We start from the raw sequence: 24,921 nt of genomic DNA, 5'->3' as shown, positions 1-24,921 counted from the left end.
GTCTTCTGTATACAAAGAGAATTGAAAATGAATCTTTACATGAATGGAAGGGGAAAGGGAGCGGGAAAGGGGAGGGTTGCGGGCAGGAGGGAAGTTATGGGAGGGGGGAAGCCATTGTAACCCATAAGCTATACTTTGGAAATTTATATTCATTAAATAAAAGTTTAATAAAAAAAAGGTTATTGTCTATTCATAGCTTATTATGTGATAACTAATTTAATTAATGAATTTCCCAATTTTTGGCAAATCTCTCTCATTCATCCTTGGCTACAGACCTGAAAATAGAGAGCATGTTAAAGCTTTTGTATCACAAAATAATCATCTGAACTCCTTAATGGGATACCCAAGTACCTCATTTTATTGTACTTCCTGAGTAATCTATGACATCTCTGCTAAATTTTATGTTTTGTCGGACTATGTCAATCCAAGGCCATGAGATTTTAGTTTTAACTAAAGTACTAAAGGCGGTCGTGGAGGGAAATATGAATAAGAAATGAATAAGAATTTTATTCTTTGTGGTTGAATTTTTAAAATACTTTCAAAGCCTTGGTCCAATGGCGAAGGCCACTGATTTAGAAAAGATTTATAAAACAAAGGATACGAAACAGTTACTATGAACTCTTGCTTTTAACCTGGTCTGGAACCATTTTTATTTAACCTTGCATAAATTAAGTGGTAATAAGTCATGAATTAGTTAGTGAAGAGATAAACTGATTAGAGTTTGTATAAAAGTGGTAGTCAAGCTCTTGGTATAAAGCAATGCATTTAGCCATCAATTACATCCTTTAAACACTACATCTGAGTATCTTCAGGGAGTATTTATTCATGACATTAGAACAATTGCTTCCATAGTCAAAAAGTTTTTAAAAAGTAAAATAATGGAAAAGTATGACTTTATCAATTTACAATGTAAGACTAACCCTTTACTGAAATGGTATATAAGGCATTAACTAACATTCTACTAAAAATAGAATCAGCGTGGTACTTGGGAACAGAATATGTGGTTTCTAGGCCCAACATAAGTGCTTCTTTTCTCTTTCAATAAATCATTCATTTAGTGCTTATTAAGTATTTATTATGAGACAGAAACTCTGTTGGGTACAGGAAGGTATGTATAGATGGTGACATTATGTTCCCTATTCTGAAAGAACTCATACTGTAATAGGGGAGATATACAAAATAGCAAACAAGTATGATATGGTATATTAAATTATTAAACACACACATCTTGTGCACTGAAAATAATGTGTAACAGAAGAAACTATTTCAAATGAGAGTAGGAGATGCTTTGCAGGTATTTTAGCGTGGCCACAATATAAGATGCAAAGAAGAATGCAAGAGTAGTAATAAATTTGAGATGAAGGAGTGGAAGTTAGACTGTAAACCATTTACTGTGTTAAGTTAAGGTCTTTGTTTAATTTCTTGTTTTAGTATTATTAAGGCAATGAAAAGCCATAGTAACATTTAAGGAGGGATAGGCAAGTGGCAATTCTTAAGTTTATATGAGAAAAAGATTACTTCAATACTTTTATGCAGTCTAAATTGCATGGCATTCAAGTCCAGAGACAAAGGAAAATTATAACACTGCTGAAGATGTTTGGGTAAGAAGTTAGAAAGGAGTTTTATTTAAAACAGGAAGAGAAAATTAGCAGGACTTGACCACCTACTAGATTAGGACATAAGTAAGAGAGGGACCAAAGATGGAACTCAGGTTTCTGGGTTGGCCAACTGGTTGATTATGAAAATAATCAAAAACCTAGGAAGACTAGGTTTGCATTAAATTGGGGGATCTATTGGTTCTGAAGAACCTTTGTGAACTGTGAACTCAGAATAATGTACAATAAATGTTTGGGTGCACACAAATTCCTGGACACGGAAGTGTATGTATATATATATATATATATATATATATATGCTACTGATACTAATTTTACAGTTCTCAAAATGGATAGGGGAAGCAAGGAGATTTTCTAGTGAAGGAAACTTGAGAGTCCTCAAAATTCTACTAATAGTAACACTATATTATAGGAGCAAAAGTGCATAAATCCATGTATTTTCCTTTTTTTTAACTTTTATTTAATGACTATAAATTTCCAAAGCACAGCTTATGATTACAATGTCTCCCCCCCCATAACTTCCCTCCCACCTGCAACCCTCCCCTTTCCCGCTCTCTCTCCCCTTCCATTTACATCAAGATTCATTTTCAATTCTCTTTATATACAGAAGATCAGTTTAGCATATATTAAGTAAAGATTTCAACAGTTTGCACCCACATAGAAACACAAAGTGAAAAATACTGTTTGAGTACTAGTTATAGCATTAAATCACAATGTACAACACATTAAGGACAGAGATCCTACATGAGGAGTAAGTGCACAGGGACTCCTGTTGTTGACTTAACAAATTGACACTAATCCATGTATTTTCAATTCTACATAGACCACTCATAGAAAGCATGCTCGTGAATCATAATGGAATTAAAGAATCATCACTAACAGCTGGCATTGTGGCCCAGCAGGAAGGATCCCACCTGCAATGCCCATAGCCCATATGGGTGCCAGTTCAGTCCTGGCTATTTCACTTCAGATCAGCTCCCTGCTAATGTACTGGGGAAAATCAGTGGAAGATGACCCAAGTGCTTGAGCCCCTGTAGTCATGTGGGAGATGTGGAAAAAGCTCCTGGCCCCTGGCTTCCACCTGACCCAACCCCAACTGCTGCGGACATTTGGGGAGTGAATCAGCAGATGAAAGATCTCTCCTTCTCCCTCTGTAACTCTAACTTTCAAATAAAAAACAATACAAATAAATAAAAATAAAAAATCAATAACAAAAATATATGAAAAACAAAAAATTCTCAAATGTTTGGATCATAAATAGTACATTTCTAAGTAATCTATAAATCAAAAATGAAATCTTAGGGGAAATTAGACAATATTTTGAAGTCATTGAAAATTAAAATACAACATAACAAAATTTTCAAGATGCAGGTGCAGCAGTACTTACAAGGAAATTGAGAGTATTAAATACTATGTTAGAAAAACAAAAGTGTCTGGGGATGGTGCTGTGGCATAGCAAGTTAATCCACCATCTGCAGTGACAGCATCTCATATGTGTGCCAGTTTGAGTTCCAATGCTCTACTTTCAATCCAGCTCTCTTCTAGTGAGCCTGAGAAAGCAGTAGAGAATGGCCCAAGTACTTAGGCTCCTGCACCCATGTAGGAGACCCGGAAGAAGCTCCTGGCTCCTGGTTTTGGATCCACCCGGCTCTGGCCAATGCAACCATTTGGGGAAAAAACCAGCAGATGTAAGTTCACTCTCTCTCTCTTTCCCTCTTCTCTCTGTAACTCTCCTTTTCAAATAAATATTAAAAAAAGAAAAAAGTCTCAAAACCATAATCAAATCAATAATTATAAAAACTAGAAAAAGAAAAGCATGCTAAATACAAATTATGTACTTTTCTAAAAAATTAATCAGAGAAGTAAATAAAAAACAGAAATCAATGCAAATCATAACCAGAAAAATCAATGGAAACAAAAACTAGCAATCTGAAAAATTGACAAAATTGATACCCTTTAACCAGACTGATAATGAAAGACACACACACACACACACAAAGAGAAAGAAGGAGGAGAAATCACACACTACCTGATTTGAGAACTACCTACAAAACTATACTTATCAAGACTATGATATGAAGGAAACTTGGTATACTGATCCATGAGACAGAATATAGGGCCCAGAAATAAATCTCCCAAAAAAGTCGATTGATTTGTGACAAATATGTGAAGACAATTCAGAGAAAAAATGTTAATCTTCTCAAGAGGTGATGCTCAAATAACTAGATCTCTATACTCAATCTATGCCTCACACATTACATAAAAATCAATGCATTTGATATATATCATTTGATATATACATTTGATATATATCATTGACCTCAAAACTATACAATTTGAAGGATATAAATTACTGACCTCAAAACTATATAATCTGAAAGAAAGTATCAGAAAATCTGCAGGACCTCCTGCTTGATGATGAGTTTGTAGATATTCTACCAAAAACATAATCTGTAAAACAAAATATTAATCAATTAAACCTATCAAAATTAAAATATTTACCCTATTAAATATACTGTTAAAAGAATGAAAAAAACAAACAAAAGACCCTAAGTAAATGTTTGTAGATCACCTTGTAACAAACTTGTATCCAGATTCTAAAACAAATTCTCTAAGACAACAGTAATAAAATAAGCAAAACAATAAAACAAACTGGCAAAATATCTGAATAGGAACCTCACATGTAAAATATATGAATAGCATATAAGATCATGATGGACTACTTAATTATTATACCTCAAATTTAGCCTATGTGATACCATCCACACCTTTTTAGGAAGGGAGAAAATTGCACTATCAAGTTCTGATAGAGGCAGAACAAGTAAAGCTCTCAGATATTGTTGCTAGGAATTGAAAATGATACCGTCACTTTGGCAGACACTGTGCAGGTTTCTGATAAAGTTAAACATAAATGTACCATATGGCCCAGCAATCTCACTTCTAGGTATTGACTCAAAAGAAATGGAAACTTAGCTTCACACAAAAACCTGTATGTATTTATAGCAGCTTTTTTCATAGTCGTCCACATGTCCTTTAAATGGTAAACTGATACACAAAATGTGGTACATACATACAATGTAATACTGCTAGGCAATAAAAAGAAACAAACATGACACATGGAGGAATCTTAAATGAATTTTATAAAGTGAAGGAAACCAGACCCCCATGGCTACATCTCTTATAATTCCATTTATATGGCACGCTGGAAAAAGTGAAAATATATACAAGAAAACAGATCATTGGGAAACAGGAAGCTTTCATATTGACTACAAAGGTCCAGCACAAAGCAATTGTGGGAGTCATGGAATTTTTTTGTTAAGAAAATGTGATAATGAATAGGTCTTTGTCAAAATTTTATAGAACTACACACCAAAAAAGGGTCAGTTTCACTGTATATTTTAAATGTAAGAAATCAAGCATGTAAGCGAAATGGACACTATGAGAGACAATGACAGGATCAGCCCTTGTCTAGACCTTTAAAAAAAAAAAAAAAAGAAATCAAGCATGATGTTAGGGAAGCCAAAAAAGAACACTAACTTTAACAAGTAGTCTATAGTCACATGAAGGAATTCAGAAATAAAGTGGATGATAAAAGTAACTTTGGATAAAAGCATTTTGATTCATACCATAAGGCTAAAGAAATAAGAGCTGTATGAAAACTAAATTGTCATTGATAAATATATCTTTCACAGATATATATGGTTTAGCACTCATGAAATTACATGTGTTATTAGCTGCAATCAAATAAGTGAAAACAGCATAGATAACAAGAGTCAGGGTTGGTCATATCAACAAGTCACAAATAAAGGGGAAAAGTTAGCATAATACTGGGGTCTAGAGTCACAGTAGGGACTGCTGGATTTTATGATGAACAAACATAGATAGATAGATAGAGAAAAGAGGTATGCATTTGATGCCTGAATTAATAAGCATACATGAATTTTCTAGTTCAATTCACTGAGAGAAATTCAAAGCAGTGACATTCATATGGCAATAAGCACAATTAATGTCCAGATGTCATATGTTTCCAGATATCCTTCACCAAGAAAGCAACCAGGGATCCTTAAGAAGTGGTTGATTCCAGGGCTAGAAAAAAATACATGATAAAATTCAAGCATTTTGTGGTATTAAGCAGTAAAGTGGGAGGCTACATTCTCCCTTTGGCTCTTCTTCACTAAAATCAGAATAACTTGAGAAAAAAAATAGATAGTGTTGTATTATAACTCAGACAATAAATATCCATACATCCTTACTGTTATTAATACCTAAATAACTGAACAAATAAATATGAAATAAAAGGCATAGTGTTTCCTCATGGAAGAATTCTAATAAGTGAAAAATTTGGGAAAATAGAAAGACCACCATTGAAACAGGATGGTACTAATGGATTCAGAAAGGATCCACATGTGCTAAAATGAAAGGCAGGGAAACAGAAACAGGATATTTTCAGATTCTCAAATTCTCTTCCTCGAAAAACATATTAATCACAAAGGGAAAAACAGTTTGATTACAAAGGAGAAACCAGCCTATACTATCGTAACATAGTAAAGTTAGCATCATGAGTGTACATTTAACATTATTTAACCCTGATATGACACACTGAGAATGGAATATAATGTCGGTGGCATTCTTTCCCAAAATGCATAATCCTGGTATAATCATGAAAATACATCAAAAAACACAAATTAAAGGATTTTTTAAAAGAATCTAGCAATGTCTATTAAATATATCAAGATCATAAAAGACAACATCACCAGGGGAGGAGAACAAGGAAGACATAGCAACATAGGTAATGTAGAATCTTGGATTGGATCCTGGAACACATTAATAAGGAGCACATTAGTGGAATGACTAGAGAAATCTGAATAAAATCTGTAATTCAGTTAATAATATTGTACCCATGTTCATTTCTCAGTTCTGGAAGTATACTATGATAATGTTAATGTTAACAGAAAGGGAACCTGGGTATTGAGTTACACATATTCTCTGTCATATTTTTTAACACTTACATAAATTGAATCTAAAATTATTTCCAAATTTAAAGTTTAAAAGGAAGTATTAGTGAGGATATGGAGGAATAGGATCTCTTTACATTGACATTCACTCCAAGTGCAAAATGCAAATCATTACAGCCACTTTGAAAAACAACTTACTTTCTCAAAATGACTCTTCACACTCTCTATTATGCAACAAGTCCATTTGTGGGTTTATGACACAGAGTTGTATACATATGTGCTTTAAAAGACAAGTGTAAGAATGCTCAAGCTGGCGCCGTAGCTCACTTGGTTAAATCTCCGCTTGTGGCGCCAGCATCCTATATGGGCACCAGGTTCTAATCCTGGCTGCTCCTCTTCCAGTCCAGCTCTCTACTGTGGCCTGGGAAGGCAGTGGAGGATGGCCCAAGTGCTTGGGCCCCTACACCCGTATGGGAGACCAGGAGGAAGCAGCTGGCTCCTAGCTTCGGATCAGTTCAGCACTGGCCGTAGCAGCCATTTGGGGAGTGAACCAATGGAAGGAAGACCCTTCTCTCTGTCTCTCTCTATCACTAACTCTACCAGTCAAAAAAAAAAAAAAAAAAAAAAAAACCCCTTAGGGATACAGGAATGGAAGAAGAGTGATAAAGTAGGATATAATTTCACATTATAAAAAATTAAAGTACTTTACTTATACAGCTTTAAATTGCAGAAAAATAAATGAATGGAGAGCAACAGCATATACATGATGAGAATGTTCTGAAGTCCTGCCATTCTCAGGTGTGCATTCTCTGTTATAAGTGACTATTAAAACATCACTAGATCACTAGAAGAAAGAAAACAAATATTTTACACCTCCAAAGAAGAAGAGGGAAACAGAATGAAAAAAAAGTCAATCAAAAGAAAAAGTTATATTACTAGAAGGAACAAGATAAGATGGTAGAAAGAATTCCAAATATCAATAATCAAAAACAAAAGAACCAACTTCATTTCAAATAAGAGAAGGATTTTCAGCTTGGAGAATAAATCTACCATTCATTGTTTTGAAAAATATAAACCTAAAACATGAGCTCTTAGAAGATTGAAGTCAGAAGGATGGGAATGAATATAATAACTGTGTACCAATAAAGCTCAGTATCTGTGTTAATTTTATGCCAGAGCAAAAATTACTAGAGATAAAATGAAGGGAAGCACAACCTGATAATAAAGATTGAACATGAAAGATGCATGTGTTCAAAACCAGTATCGTGTAATATAGCCTAAAATTACAAAACCCAAATATGCTATAATGGCAGAGAGAAATAAATACCTCACTAGCATAAGATTTTTCAGCACATATCTTTATATCCTTCTTAGGTCAAGCAAACAAAAAAAAATGGTGACTATAAATAATTGACATGAACACAGGCTTGATTTAGAGGACATATGTAAGAACCCTGCTCATGAGAACAATAAAATCCCCATCCTTCTCAGGCACACATAAGCCATTATAAAAGAGGAGGGGGTGCACTGTTGGTAGGAATGCAAACTGGTAAAACCACTATGGAAGTCAGTTTGGAGATTGCTCAGAAACCTGAATATAACCCTACCATACAACCCAGCCATCCCACTCCTTGGAATTTATCCAAAGGAAATTAAATTGGCAAATAACTACACACCAATTATTGTCCTGAATATTCCTCTTCTGATCCAGCTCCCTGCTATGAACTGAAAAAGCCGTAGAAGATGACCCTAGTCTTTGGGCTTCTGTATTCACAAGGGAGATCCAGAAGCTCCTGGCTCCTGGCTTCAGAACAGCTCAGCTCCAGCAATTACTGCCATCTGGGGAGTGAAACAGCTCATGGAAACATTTCTGTCTGTCCCTCTCTCTGTCTGTAACTCTACCTCTGAAGTAAATGAATAATTAAAAAAAAAACAGTAAGAACAACAGAATATTTCAATATCAGTTATGATAAGACATAAACAATGAAAGAGAAAAGAGAAGTCTCAAAGAAGGATTTAACATAACATTTGTTCCTTTCATATAAATAAAAATTATTTTTTTTTTAAATTCTGACAATGTCAATTGCTGAGGAGAACTAACAGATGTGAAAACTCATCCCTCATTTAGAAGATTATACAAATTATAATGAAAAACAAAGATCAGACAATAGGAACGGAGATTTGAAAATGAAGGCTTCGTTGCAGAGGTGGAGTGTTAGGAAACAGGGCCACCCTCAGTGCGCTTCTCAGGACTGAGCAAATACCTACTGCCACGTTGGTTGGATGGGTACAGGACAAAGGTACATGCCCTAAAGGGAGATTCAGGCTTCAGATGAGTAAGAGGGTAGGAAGGAGTTTTCAGTGAGGATGAGGCAAAGGAGGATGGGAAGCTTTGTGCAACACTTTACAAAGGGCACAGGGGAATGGCAGAAAATTGTTGGGGGTGAAAAAAATGGAGAAATGAATCTGAGAAGGATTCCTTGACTATACCAGGATGTGTCTACATGAGAGACACAGACATTATAGATTTGTAATCAGACTTCAGCTAAGAAAAGAGAACATGAGGCAGAAGGCATTTTGTATTCTTAAGGTTCTAAACCAAACTCCAGAGTGGTACATTAATGCCTCTACAGGCTCGCTTCCTGAAAAAGTATAAGCTTGCTGATTCTGTTAAAACCTAGCCTTTGGCCACAGTTCCAATAGAAACTGGATTCTGGCCTCGATTGCTGCAGTCGGCTTGAATCATTCCAACACTTAACTGTTACTTGGCTTGGTTTTAAACACAAACCTTCTATGCTTTTTCTTCATATATAAAATTGTGAAAATGATACAGGGTTGAGATGATTATCAATAATGTAGAGAAGTACCTAGCATGGTAGGCATGTGCCACATAGTAGGTTGTTCATACATTGCAATTTATCATTTTTACTATCACTTTTTGCATATTACCACTATATCTACAAGTTACAAGTATCCATAAGTGCTTCTACAATCACCGGTACTTTATCACACAAGTACATGATGAACTGCTACCCCTTATCCACAGTCCACTAGATCAGTGCTTTCACTGACTTTACTGTGTCCTGTTGACTAGTTCCAGTTTCCACTTCAAAGTTGCCTCATGTTGTCCACACTGATACAGCCGCTGTCCCCCTGAGGGGCAGTGGGGAGGGACAGTAGGACAGTTGACAGCCTTTCATGCTGCCCTTTATATGCTGGCTCTAATTCTTTTATGCTGCACTCTGCTTCCCTTTTTTTCATCCTGCTCTTGATTCATTGATTTATCAAACATTTACTGAGTGCCTAGGTACTAGGTAGGACACTAGGGATACAAAGTTGACAAATGCACAGCAATGGCCTTAAGAATGTCACAATCCAGTGGGATACAGATGTAAGCTGTGTAATTAGATAAGTGCTAAGGAAAGGTTTCCATGAGAATTTTGGGAGCAGCTAACACTTCTGGGGCATATATAGGTGGTTTCACAAAGTCATCTGAACAATTTTTAAAAAGAGAGTTAAGGGAGTCACCAATGTATGTGGTAGAGGCAAGGGTAGGAAGGAAGAGATGGAGTCCTGCAGAAAAAAACACAGACATTTGTTATTACAGGACTTCTAGGGGAGGCTTAGAGAAAAAAAGAAAATGATATTCAGGGGCAAATAAAATAATATTTCTTAGGGGTAGATTTGCATAGGAATTAAATCACCACTTGAGAAACATCATATCCTATATCTGAATGACTAGTTGGAGTCTCAGCTACTCTGTTTTTGATTCAGCTTCCTGCTAATGTGCATCATTAAACGCAGCAAATACTAACCCAAATACTTGGGTTGCTGCCACCCACATGGGAAACTCAGAGTTTAGGCACTCACTCTCTTGCTCTCACTGCTTTTCAAATAATGTTTCTCAAAGCATGTTTCTTCAGTTACAGGAAAATTTTTCCAAAACGCCTAAGATTGCCCAAGGCAAGGGCATACATATTCACTATAATTCCTCCTGAAAATCTGAAATCTTTGAAATTCCTGTCATACTTTATAGAAAAGATGTGAACAGAAATTATCATGGCATCTTTAGACACCAGGCAAGAAAGGTTTAGTTTAGCTTGAGTTAAATATACTTTTTCTGCCTTCTTGTTGTGTAGTGAGGATTTCACAACACTCTCCTGTCTTGCAATAGTGCCACTGTAATGAGAAAAAGGACAATGACTTTGGCAAACCAGTGTCCACTTGCATCTCCAATGCCTTTATAACTCTTCTACTTTGTGAAAGAAATAAAAAGGACTTTCAGGACAGCTTTTACCTCATCAAAAAGAAAAATCACAGCAAAGTAAACCCAGCCTAATGAGAGCAATCAGCAAAAATACAACCTCCTCACTTTCACTTTAACTTAGCCATCATAAGACTAGTGGGCTGCACTGGTGGTGTTGTTGGGAAACTCTTCCTTCAAGAGTCATTAAGCAGGTACTTACAAATTCCAGGTCCTAAAATGTAACTTTTTATATAATAAAGTGGAGAACTTTTCTTCATTTTATTTCTAAGAGATAGAAGATATTGAATATGATGAAAAATTAAAAAGCAAAATAATTTTTTATACATTGATGGGTTCCTTTCTTGTCCCTAGACTCTCCTTCAGCTCTTAGAACTTAAAGAGTTCCTGTGGGTTTGTATCATCTCCTCACTTCTGATGGAACAAATATAGAAGAAAGTATACTTTTTCAGAAGCTCTAAAACTTGTTTGAGCTCCTTTGTATATAGATGTCATATTCCAGGCCAATAAAACAAGAGAAGAAAGGTAAAATACATTTGGGTACTGTATATGTCAGCTTATGATTACTACAACTACATACTTAACATAAACTAATTTTAAAGGAAAGAGATTTATTTCAGCTTATGGTTTGGTAGGTTCACAGTCCAATCAGGCAGCTCCATTGTTATGGTGTCTATTGAGGGCAGCAAATGGTGGAGTGGGTATAGAAGAATGACACGGTAAATCAGAAAAAGTACCGAGCGTGAACATGCTTGTCCATGTCTATCTGGTCTCTCCTTATAAAGCTACCATTATTTGATTGAGGGAGCTCTATGCCCACAACTTAATCTAATTCCTTTCCAAAGATCCAGCTTTCAGATACATCACTGGATATAATTTTTATGCTTACTTCATTAATCTTGCAAACAACTTTGGAATGAGACTTTAACACATTGGCCTTTGAGAGAAACTCAAACAAGTATTAAAATCATAATATGCATGATTTTCTTACAAACATTTACAGGTCAAATATCCTAATTCTTAGCTTCTTCTTAGGGAGACCTCTTGTTGGCAGAGTTTGTTTGGATTTGTCCCATCTTGGTCAGAAAACTGGTATCAGCAATGATAGTATTAGAAATTTGTCCATTTTCCAGATTCAGTATAGACCATGTACATATCACAGTTTTCTAACCTGTGGAGTTGAAGTCTAACATTTTTTGAAAATAGTCATTAAAGATGGGTCCTTTTTAGATTCTATTGCATCTGTTGAGAAAACCCTTCATTTTATGTGAAAACTTAAATTAAGATTGAATTACTTGGTCACCTTAACTCTGTATCTAATGTTGAAGCATAGTAAATGGTTTCATTTTAATTTGTATTAGCTACAAGTGATACAGTATATTTAAGAAAAGGAAAAGACATTAATTTTTGTGAAACAATTCATGCTTGCATAACAAATATTTTCCTACTATTTTGTATATAACACTGAAGCTTTTTTAAAAAAAATTTCATCAGTCTCAACCACATGGTACCCTCTTGCATGCAGACCACTCAGTCTGAGGAGCATTAAATTTAATTTGTGCAAAAGTTGAAGGTGGAAAAGCGTGAAATTAACTTGATGCATTTTTATGGCATTTTCTGTCTCCTAGCTTTTCTGAAGCTTTCCAATCCAGAATGATTTGATTGGCTGTGTTGGGCTCTCCCAATCCCTGGAACTTCCCTATACTCCCTGTTCAGTGAGACTTAACATCTACCATGCATATGTAGCCCATTCTTCCTAAGCCCACAGGCAACCCAACTGAAGGAAATGTCGATTTATTTGGCTTGATATCTACTTTGGCAAAGCTGCAGTATGTGCTCTAGGTTCACTCTTCTTGGTGATTCATCTTTTTAAGGAGTATGTTTGTGTAAAACAGCAAAAGATGAGTCAACTCATTCAAGAATTCACTTAGCTTGTTCAAAATGGCTTGCAAAAATTTGTAGAGGATGCTAACCTTTTTATAAGGTTACAGATTAAATAGCAACTTTTGAGTAATTAGTTGCTATTATAACACCTATAAATTCACAAGATTATCTCAATCTCTGGAAATAAAGCTGCTATATCTCATATTTCTAAAGAAAGCACTTCTAGACAATTTTAAAATCTCATAGAACAAGAGTTGATTTAAGCATTTTTTTTTTAGAAATAGGCTGATGGAAATGAGATTGTAGGTTGCTTACTGTAGAATTCATTTAGTGACCAATTATTAAGTGTAATAAGTAATGCTTGAGACAGTATAAGTACTCCTCTCATTATCAGAAATACAAGAAAACATTTCTATCAATTTTGTTCATTTCCTGATGTGATCATTCAAATAGTACAACATAGTTGGAGTTTCGTGAGGTAGTTTTGCAATATTTACAAAGGATGATAAAAACAAAACTAAAATGTACAAATACTAAAGATGGAGAACTCTACATTATTCCATTATTACCACTATTGTTTAAAAGTTAATGATAAATGCATATTGTATGTGTGTCTACTTTGGTTCACGGTCAGATTCTGCCAAACTGATAAGTGAAGCAAAAATCTTGCCAGTCTTTGTTTTGTTTGTGGTTTTTTTTTTTAGGCTTATTTATTTGTGTGAAGAATAATTGAATGAGTGAGTAAGAAACAAGAGAGATAGCTTCAAATCACTGGGTTCACGCTACAAATAGTCACAACAGTCAGGGCTGGACTAGGCTGAAGCCAGGAGCTAGGAATTTTATCGGGGTCTCCCACATGATGGCTGAAACCCAAGTATTTGAGCCACTATCCCCTGCTTCCCTGGTGTACTAGCAGGGATTCGGGTGGGAAACAAAGTAGCTGGGACTCAAATCAGCACTCCAATATTGAATATGAGCTTCCAGTATTTGGGTCATGGTTCTTTGCCTTTCCAGGTGCATTAGCAGGAAGCTGGATGGGAAAAAGAGCAACTGGGACTTGAACTTGCACTCAGATAGGGAATGCTGGCATCGTAATTGGTGGCTTAACCTGCTGCACCACACCACTAGCCCCAAAACATATAAAAATGACTCAATTATTTGCCTAGGTTCAAAATTTGTGAAATATTTTTGATGCAGTGAATATTATAAAATGGCATCATTAGAATAAATTTGAAGAAAACATGAAAAACCAATTTGCACTGAAACATACAATATAGGTGGAATCCTCATGCTTCAAATCTGTGTGCCCCTTCAGCCACAGCCCCTGCCTTTAATGGCCCATGTGATTATTTTGTTCCTACCAAGAAAAACCAAAATAACACCGTAAGTTCAGCTGTGACACACAATACAACCTGATGCACATTTACGGGTTCTGGCAGGTAGAGAAGAACTATCTTAGTTTGTGAGAACTACCATAACCAAGTACCACAGACTGAGCAGCTTACACAATAGAAATTTATTTTCTCACAGTTCTGGAACCTAGATATGTGAAGTCAGGCATTAGCAAAGCTAGTGCCTTTTGAGGTCTCTCCCCTGGCTTGTAGATAGTCATGTCTTCCTTGTACATGTCTGTGTCCAAATTTCCCCTTCTTATGAGGATACTGGATTTTGGATTAAGGCCCATCATAAGGACTTAATTTTAATTTCATATTTCTTCAAAGGTCCTATTTCCTTATATAGTCACATTTTCAGGTACTGGGGATAAGGACTTCAAGACCTGAATTTGGGGAGGGGGGATTCAGCTTATAAGGGGACCTATTTTTAGAATTCTTCCTAGCATAAGAATTTTAAATTTTAATCTGGCCATGCAGGTTACTATGAAGGCATATTTGTCAATGTAGTAGGATAAAACATAATATCATTAACAACCTGTTTTCCTACTTTATTATTTCATGTATTTTGTATACGGTATGGAGACCTGCAATTATATTTCTGTCCAGCCTTGTTAATGTAGTAGTGGACCTAGACAGGAAGGCAAAGACCTTGGTAAGAAATGAATAGAGATCGGAGCTGCCTTTTAATGTTAAGCATTTGTGGTGGCAGCAGCCACACTGGAATCTACAAAGTGAAGCTTAAGGACCCACTAATACATCTAAGACTAACATATAGGAAATAAAATCTATATTCCTTAATGTACTGTTATTAAGACTGCATGTGGTCAACCAAACATTCTTTATTCATCCTTGGAAAACAGAATATGAGCATCCCACTTCCCCTCTCCAAATCTCCACCTTATACCACACTACACAGTGCTTTGCTCTTTTCTGCATATACTAAGAGTACTTGAGTTTCTACACAATCCAACTTCTTCTACTACACTTTTCTCTAACTCCTAAGGCATATTGTTGCCTTTCTCAGTCATTTTGAACTTAAAAATCTCTAATGTTATACAGCTTTGTTGACTTTTCTATGTCATAAACACTATAATATCTCTTCTAGATTGTGATCCTATTATGCAAAATTTTTGAAAATCATGCATAGTTTTTTCAGGATTTGCAATTTATGTCAATTTTTTAAGGAATCCTCACTTTTAAAGATTAAACTGTATAATATACAGGGATTTCAAAATATTTTTGTACTGAAACAAACTTATTTTTTTAATTCCATTTTTCACGAAGTACTTTGAGACCCATCCCTTCTAGTGTAGAAGAAATGCACCCAACAAGTGAGATATTCAAAGAAAGAGGGTTAAGGTCATTTCCCCAATGTTTGCTCTTTATGAATGCAACATGAAAAAAGGATTTAATATTACAATACATTTGGAAAGTTTCTATAAGTTTAAACATGTTTCATTACTTCCAGTCTTATCAGAGCCTTCATATACCACTAAATATGGTTTATATCAGAAAGGAAATAATAATGGAGAGCTTATCAAATTTGTTGACCCTTTATTTTAAAAACATCCTGTGCAGCTAATGTTCTACAATGTATACTTTCAAAAAATCTGTTTTAAGAGCTAGCCCTCACCAACTTCTTTCTCTCCACATATGTATTATTTATATGCAGCATGTAAAATAATTCTAAATATCTATATCTATTCAAAAGAATTAGTTTTATCTCTCTCCAATTCTGGACAATTATTCGGGCCTCATGAAAACTCCTATTTGAAATGCAAACTTCCTGCTTAATATTAAAACACAAAATATTAAGATTCTCATTGTTAACTGTTTTTAGGTGGGGGATGATGGCATCCTTGGCTCTGTCAGGCGTTTAACTCTACGTTGCTATAATGGTTTTAACATCTGTATGGCTGAGCTTATTGGGTATTTTAGCAAGAACTTTATTAGATATTACAGACTATCTTAATAGTACATTATCTTAAAATGTTGATGACAACAATAAACAATGATTTTTGCTCCTTCCCTTACAGAGATGTTGTGAAAATCAGTGACAGACAGTCTAATAAGTGCTTTGAGCTCCTTAGGGTGAGATCATATGAAAAATAAAAAGTACTTTTTTTTACTACTGCTTTGTCTAATTGTCTAATTATTTGTATACTGATGATTTTCAACTATATAAGTCAATGAAGCATTAAATTCTCTGAGAAACAAAGTTTCTGATCAACAAGTGTGTTCTCACATTAAGAGGCTATAGGGTATGGTAATAAACCCCTGATGTATACTTCTGGTTTTCGTTGTCTACAAATAGGGTGGGTGTTCAGCTCAGTGGGTAAGTTGCCACTTAGGAGGCCCACATCCTATACTGGAGTGCCCAGTTGTGTCTCAGCTACTTCGCTTTTGATCTATCTTGGTGCTAATGTACACCCCAGGAAGCAGCAGATCATGGTTTACATACTTGGATCTTTGCCACCCTCATGGGAGACCTGGATACAGATCTTGGCTCCTGCCTTCATCCTGCTCCAGCCTTGGCTTTTACAGGCTTTGTGGGAGGGAACCAACATATAGAAGACTTTCTTTCTTCTCTCTCGCTCTCTCTCTCTCTCTCTCTCTCTGTTTCTGCTTTTCAAGTAAAAAACAAAATAAATATCAAATTAATCTAAACTTTAGGACATTAGCTCCAGGGTCAAGAATAATGAAAATGGGCAGTGCAAGAACATTGCCTCCATTAGCTTAGCTGAACTGCAGGTAACCAAACTGAGTAAAACAAAATATAACTTGTAATAAGGCTATGGAACTAAGTTTTCCATTAGTCTTTTCATAGGTTGTATTTTCCTCAAATACTTTTACCTTTTTTCCTAATTGAATTTCTCACTTTTGAAGACAGAGTTTCTTTTATCAATACTGTTATTAGCATTTTCATTCCTATTTTTAACTCCCATTTCAAGGCATGCCTTGAAAACATTTTTTGAAAGCAGTTATTTGCCATGTTTAGAGCGTTGTAGTTCAGTAAAATTGAAAATACTTCTGCTGCATTAGTAACATAAGAACAAAAATGTATTTTATCACTTTGAGTATGTAAACATGCAGAGAACAGAAAATCAAATAATAGAATTTACAGGAGACATAGTCTAATGGACTCAGCAGAGAATTAGGAGCCAAAAATATCTAAGCTCCAACCTTGGCTCCAACAGAGGGTTCTATGTCCTTGAGTCTGTGTCTTTGTCTTCATGGAAAATAACTAAGAAAGAAAAAAGAAAAAAGACTACCGCAGTGTGCTCAGTGTGGGAGAATGGGGGATGGTGGTTAGAAGTGTCACAGAACTTCAGTATAACTTAAAGCAAGATTTTCACCTTAGATATGACTCTGCTTTATTTCTATCAATTTCTGTAACAAATGCGATAGTGTTCAGGCTTCTGTCATTCTAATTGTTTTGTCTTTATAACCTCTGAACTTGAGTGCTTTCTGGGCATAAATAAGTCATTTGAAAGCACCAAGTCAAACAGCCTTCCCCTTCTCTCGTTAGTCCATTGGTATGCAGTTACATACTCCTTCAAGAGATAGCTAGTTCAGGAACCAGCATATGCACGCCTTGTGGTGCCAAGTTTCTCCTAGGGCTTGACCAGGTTGAATATATTCTATTACACACAATCACCATCTGTGATATTTGGACAGGAAATAGAACACATGGCACCTTACCAGCAACTTGTGTAAACTTGTCATTTTAATTAATCAGAGACCATTTGTGTGAGGGTTTATACATCACCTCATGAAAAAAAAAGCATCTTCTCATATCAGCAAAACATTCCAAAGCACTAACTGGAGGCAAAAACTATGTGCAGGGCGGTCGTCTGTATTTCCAGCATCCAGCAAAGTGCTGAATATACAGAGAGGGCCAAATTTGTGTTTGCTTAATTGGCGTAAATAAGAGATTCTCTGTGGTACTGTAGAAGTAATATTTTCCAGATACATTAGGGGAAAACTAATTGGTAAGGATTAGGATGTATCTCCTTTACTGTTCACTTCACCAGGTATAGCTGTGGCTACTACATCAACCACCGCCCTTTTATCCCCACCATCACAAAAGGGACAGGATAGAACCATTGCCTGGTAACACTTCTCCAGATGCTATATTTTGGGGTCTTTGACAAAAGCAAAGTGTTGCCTCCCCTTCTGTCTCTTTATATTTTGCCTAGGGGCCTAACATAGGATATGTCTACTCTCTTCCTACAACAATGGACTTCTCAGTATTTCCCTGTGCAGCAGTGGACAATTTCCTTCGACTACTGCAATCTTTCTCTACTTACAACCGTTCACTGCCATCCCTCATGCTACATGGACAAATCACTGCCTCTATAAGAGTCCACATGCAACTAGCTTGACCCCTTCTGCACTGGAGGTTGCTCTGTAGGGTGAAAGATATAATTTCAGTAAATTATTACAGCTACTTCCCTAAAAGTATCCTTTTATTTGGGTTTTTTACATAAAGATACCACCATATCTCTGGAATATAAAATATGTACATTCTTCCAAATTAAATCCTTTTTAAAATTCATGAGGTTCTTGGGGTTCTATATATAAACTGGATCTATTAGGGAATAGACTTTCTTCCCAGAATATTTCTTTGTTGGACCTCTTTCCTTCTCTGTCTCACTCAGATGAGACAAAGGCAAAATGTGACTGTCTCCCAGGTAGCTCGGTTTTATCAAATGTGCAAAGGGAAGCCCCACACAAAGGTTTCTTTCTCAGACATAAAAATGAATACAATGCATGATACTTCTAGCAGGAGGTATGTATGGGCACTGAAAATAGGGGATTCTGTAACAGGCCAGGACAATTCCTTACCACTGTGATTTGAAGATGGTTTGCTCTCTCTAAAACTTGTGTTGAGATTTAATCCCTTTTTTGAGACTGAGGAAGGAGGATCAACTGGAACCTTGAAGAGATGATTGGGCCTCTGCTTTCATGAATGCATTAATTCATTTAATGGATTTATGGGTTACTATATTATCTCAACAGTAGACCCACTCTCTATCTTGCCATGTGATGCCCTGAATGTACTTGGGACACTGTAAGATCATAACCAGATGATGCCCCTTGACCTTGGAACAGAATCATGATCCAAAATAAAACCTTATTGTTTAAAACTTCCTCAGTCTATGGCATTGTATGACATAAAATGGACTAAGGCACTTCTTAGTCTTTTGTAAAGTCTAAGTCTCTCAGTACAGGGCAAGCTTGATTAAATAGGGAGCTAGAAGAGCTAAAAAAAAAAACTCTTCTGGCATAGCTAAAGATATTCCTCCATATCTGTGAAGACAGGTGTTGACTTCAGTGTTGATATGGGTAGAGATAACAAGAATAGACAGAAGCTCTAAGCTTGGTGGGTAAAGGGGAACAGATTAAACAATATGGCATTTTACTTTGAAAAATCTTAATAAAATAGACTCTAACCACAAATTCTTTGGACTTCTTTGACAATTTTTCTTTCTCTTTATACTTTGAAAAGTTAATTCCTTTTATTTTCAGACTGAGAGCTAAGATTGAAATATGGCTATGTAAGAAAGTAATAGAATACCTACAGAATATGTTTTTCACTGAGGCTGGGTGCTTTAGGTAGGAGTCCAGTCTAAGAATATGTTAATGTAGATAGATAAATAAATTTATGAAAGAGCTTACCAGAGTACAATATAAAACATAAACAAACTGCTAAGCATCTATGGAAATAGACAGAACGAGTGAGAGTGAGAGTTACATAGACTGACAAGATGAAACAGAAATTTGAAACCAACATTTCATTGTCATATACAACATTTAAAATACAAAGTTACATGAAACCAGAGATCTGAGAAAAATCAGCAAAGAACACTAATGACAGTATGATAGGTCATTGAAAGACTGTAGTTTCAAGAATCTTATTTCAGTAAAAATATCAAAGACATGGAAATGTACAGAAATGGCAACAAAATGATAAATGAAATCAATGATTTTAGTTATAAGGAGAGGTAGAAAATTAGTTTTTTGTTCATTAGAAAGGAATAGATTACAAGAGATCATTATTGGAGTATCTAAAATTCTAATGAGTATTGAGAAGGCAGAAACAGGAAATGGCTCAAAAGCAAAGGAGGACATGAGCAGAAAGGAACAAAGGACTGCATTAAAGGGATACAGAAGCAATGTATTTGCAGTGAGTAATTACTGTGGTCTGCAGAAAAGGCCACTGATGTCGGATGGGCAATATCCAAACACTGAGTATATTTTTACAATGAGTCAGATGAGGGCTTATTTATTTGATAGGGAGGGGTTGGGGAAGTATCAGGCACAGAACCTGCATCAAGAGATCGATGCAGTTATCAGGACAACGTGGCTGCTTTCCTTCCTGAAACGCGAGCTGCTCTCACTCATTAAGTTAACACACTGATCTGGCAGAGCCACATCCTGGAATCCTGAGAACATCAGCTTCCATCTAAACTTTTCATTTCTTCTATGCTTAATTTGGCTTAGTCAGCTTGATGGCAAGTTTGCAATATTATAAATATGCATATGGCCGTGTATCTGCCACCCATCTGATCCTGAATTATTTCCCTATCAGAAAAAAAGCATAAGCCAGATAGGATGTATATCTGGGCAGAGTTCCAGGATGAGCGTTCAGGTTTGGTCTTGGTAAATATCAGAGGATGTTCACCGCTTATATAAGGTGGCCAGTCCTTTCAAATCTGCTACCTTTCTCAAACCACCAGATTAAGTCTTGTCAGTGAGGGGAGGGTAGAGATTCATAAAGCAGTTCATAGAAAACCCAGTTTTTCTATAATTTGGCCTATTGTTGTTATACAATATTTTGATACCCAAATGTCTCAGTTTACAAGAAAATCACACTTGTACTTCTCTCTGAGGATACATGCCCTCAAATTACACTCGCCCTGAACATTAAAGGATGTAACAGTCCAGGAAACAGCCCTATCATGGTGACTATTCAAGTCATTTCTGTCCATCCATGCAGTGCTAATTTCACAGCAAGAAGTCTTCCTCCTCCCCTCAAATAATTCAGTCTTCCTGGAATCACATGACATTGCCAGAAAAATATCTCTTCTATTCTAAAATGTCAATCTCTTTCTTTCCTGTTAACCTATTTACATGATCAAAATCTCCTAAAACAGGGAGATCCAAGATGGCTAAAAAGGAGACAGCCACAATAACTGCAGGTGTTCTGGAATACAAAAAGAACAAAGGAAGAACCAGGTTTCCAGGGGTCTGATTGATGGAAATTTTCAGCAAACAGGTGAAAAAACAATGAAGGCTCTAAGAGACAAAAGGAGAGAAGACAGAGAAACCATTGCACCAGCCTCAAGGTACAACCTGCTACTGGTTTTGAGTTGCCTTCTTACCACATCAAGGTTGAAAGAAACTGCTATACACCCCGACACTCACAGTTTTAGCAAAGAGGGAAGTCCACAGTCACCCACTGACTTTTACTTTAGCCTGGAGAGCTGACTGAGGTCTGAGCAACTGCCAGGCTTGGAGCATGGAAGCTGCATTTTCTTTCATTTCTTACCCCACTCCCCACAGTCAACTATATTTGACATTGAAAAGTCATACAGCATGCTTCTGATCTACTCCAAAAAGTATTAGAGTCAGGGAAACATGTGGGGGAAAGGACAGATCCTCTGCACCCTGCAACTGTGAGAGTTTTAGGGCACTAACCCCAGAGCTATGCTCATCAATCCACATGAGCCAAGGGGATTTGGCCTTAGTTTCTTGGATCTAACACAATAAGCAGCCCATTAAAAAAAAAAAAAAAAAAACTACTCCCACTGTGGGAGATGTGAGTAACATTATACCCTGCAACACCAGAACTATAACAATCAGTTCTAAATTTCTAAATGCCACTGGAATATACCTTGTGTACCAAGGAAAGAACATCCTGCATACCACCTCTCTAGACTCATACCCTCCAGAGCAAAGTATGTATATACTACAGCCACCCTGTATGACTGATGCAGGGTTCAGTTCAAATCTCCTAGTCCTAGGACTAGGGCTGTTGGTGTTATAAGTCACAGTACCAGTTGGACTCTCCCAGCAGGACCTGAGGAAGGGTCTATCTGTATCATATAGTCCTAGAGTCACAGCTATTGGTACCATAAGCCCCAGGATCACTAAGAATTGCCAGTAGGGCAAGGGGACAGCCATCCTTGTCTCTCTTAACACCAACAACAAAGCCCTGGCTATCAAAATCACAAGGGAGACTGACAGGAAACTCTCTGTGGACCAAAAGTACACACCCTAGGAAATCCATGTTCTTCTCAAAGCCACACTTCTATCCTTTCAAACCGCAGCAAACTAGATCACTATGTCTTATTGACACAAGTGACATTAAGACAAAAGACATCACTCAGAGACTCCACTACTGGGCACCCCTAAAAGCAAAATCAAAGCACCAATCCAAATGATACCTTGCATTCCAGCTAAAACATAAACTCTGTTACAATAAAACCTATTCCATAAAGAAGAATGGATGAGTACACAAGATGGGCAGACATCAACGTAGGGATGCAGGAGACATGAAATAAGGTAGTATGAGGCCTACAAAAGAACACAACATCTTCAGAATTAGAGCCTGAACTGAAGGAAACCTATAAAATGACAGATATAGAATTCAAAATAATGATTGTAAAGAACATCAATGTGATGCAAGAGAATACAGATAAAAGAAATAGTAAAATTAATAAGTGACATGAGTGAAATATTTCTAAGGAAATGGAACTCATTAAGAAGAAACAAATAGAAATTTTGGAGATTAAGTCTTCAATTAGTGAAATAAAAAAATAACACTGAGAGCTTTAACATCAGAACAGACCAAGTAGCAGAAAGAATTCCTGACTTAGAGGAGAAGAGTTTTGAAATAACCCAGTTAGACATAAACAAAGAGAAAAGAATTAAAAGGAATGAAGGTCTACATGCAAAATGAGATGTCATTTACTGACCAAATATTCATATTATCAGTATTCCTGAAGCATAAAAAAGAAAAAAGTACTGAAAACCTGCTAAATGAAATAATAATTGAAAATTTCCCTGGTCTTGAAAGAGATATGGGCTGGCGCTGCGGCTCAATAGGCTAATCCTCCGCCTACGGCACTGGCACACCAGGTTCTAGTCCCGGTCGGGGCGCCAGATTCTGTCCCGGTTGCTCCTCTACCTGTCCAGCTCTCTGCTGTGGCCCGGGAGTGCAGTGGAGGATGGCCCAAGTGCTTGGGCCCTGCACCCGCATGGGAGACCAGGAGAAGCCCCTGGCTCCTGCCTTCGGATCAGCGCGATGTGCCAGCCACAGCGCACCAGCTGCAGCGGCCATTGGGGGGTGAACCAACAGAAAAAAGGAAGATCTTTCTTTCTGTCTCTCTCTCTCACTGTCCACTCTGCCTGTCAAAAAAAAAGGATATCCTTATACAAGAAACTCAAAGAATATCAAGCAGACTCAACAACAACAAAAAATTATCATTTCCAAGGTACATTGTAGTCATATTGTCAAAAGTTAAAGACAGGAGAGAATCCTAAACACAGCAAGAGAAAAGTGTCAAGTAAGATATAAAGGAAACCAATCAGAATAGCAGACTTCTCAGTAGAAATCCTACAGGCCTACAGAAGAGAATGGGATGATGTATTCAAAGCCTTAAAAGAAAAATCTTCCAAACAAGAATATTATATCCAGAAAAGCTATCCTTAAACACTGAAGGAGAAATAAGGTATTTTCCAGATAAGCAAAAACTAAGAGAAGTTACCATCACCTTACAGAGCAGCCTCACAAGCAATTCTGAAGTGCTTGCATTAGAAGTAAACATGAAAACATACGACACCACTAAATTCACTAAAGGAGTGGGCGGAATCAGTATCCAATCAACAAAATAACACGTCTTAGTTCTTATCTATCAATACTAATTTTGAATATAAATGGATTAAATTCTCCAGCCAAAAGCTTAGTTTGGCTGAATAGATCAAAAACCAAGACCCCACAATATGCTGCGTGTAAGAAACTCACTTTACAAAGATATACACAGACTGAAAGTGAAGGGCTGGAAAAAGATATACAAGGCAAATGGGAACCAAAAGCAGCAGGAGTAGCTGTCATATTATCAAATAAAATAGACATTAAATCAAAAACTGTTAAAAGAGATAAGGGACATAATATTTTGATAAAAAGTTTCAATTCAGCAAGAAGACATAAAATCATAAATATATATGCACCCAACATATGAACAACCAGATATATACAGAAAATACTGTTACACTTCAAATGAGAGAGAGACTCCAATATAATAATCGTGGGTGACTACAACATCCTACTCTTATCAATGAAAAGATCATCCTGACAGAAAATCAATAAAGACACATCAGAGTTGAAATCTACTATAGAGCAAATGGACCTAACAGACATTTACAGGCATTTTAGCCAACAGCTACAGAATACACATTCTTCTCTTCAGCTCATGGAAGATTTTCTAGGATAAACTACATATTAGGTTGCAAATAAAGTCAGAAAATTTAAAAATATTGAAATCATACCATGTATCTTCTCAGACCATAAAGATATAAAACTAGAAATCAACAACAAGAAGGACAATAGGACACTAATAAATACTTGGAAATTAAACAACATGCTACTGAATGATTAACAGGTCATTGAAGAAATCAAAAAGGAAATAAAAAACTTGCTTGAAATAAATGAAAATGAAAATATAATATATCAAAACCTTTGGGATGCAGAAAAAGAGTTTTAGGAGGGAAGTTTATAGCACTAAGTGTTTATGTTTAAA

Source organism: Lepus europaeus, chromosome 8 (assembly GCF_033115175.1).
Source record: "Lepus europaeus isolate LE1 chromosome 8, mLepTim1.pri, whole genome shotgun sequence".
NCBI classification, from domain to species: domain Eukaryota; kingdom Metazoa; phylum Chordata; class Mammalia; order Lagomorpha; family Leporidae; genus Lepus; species Lepus europaeus.
Note: the sequence above shows the minus strand (reverse complement) of the source record.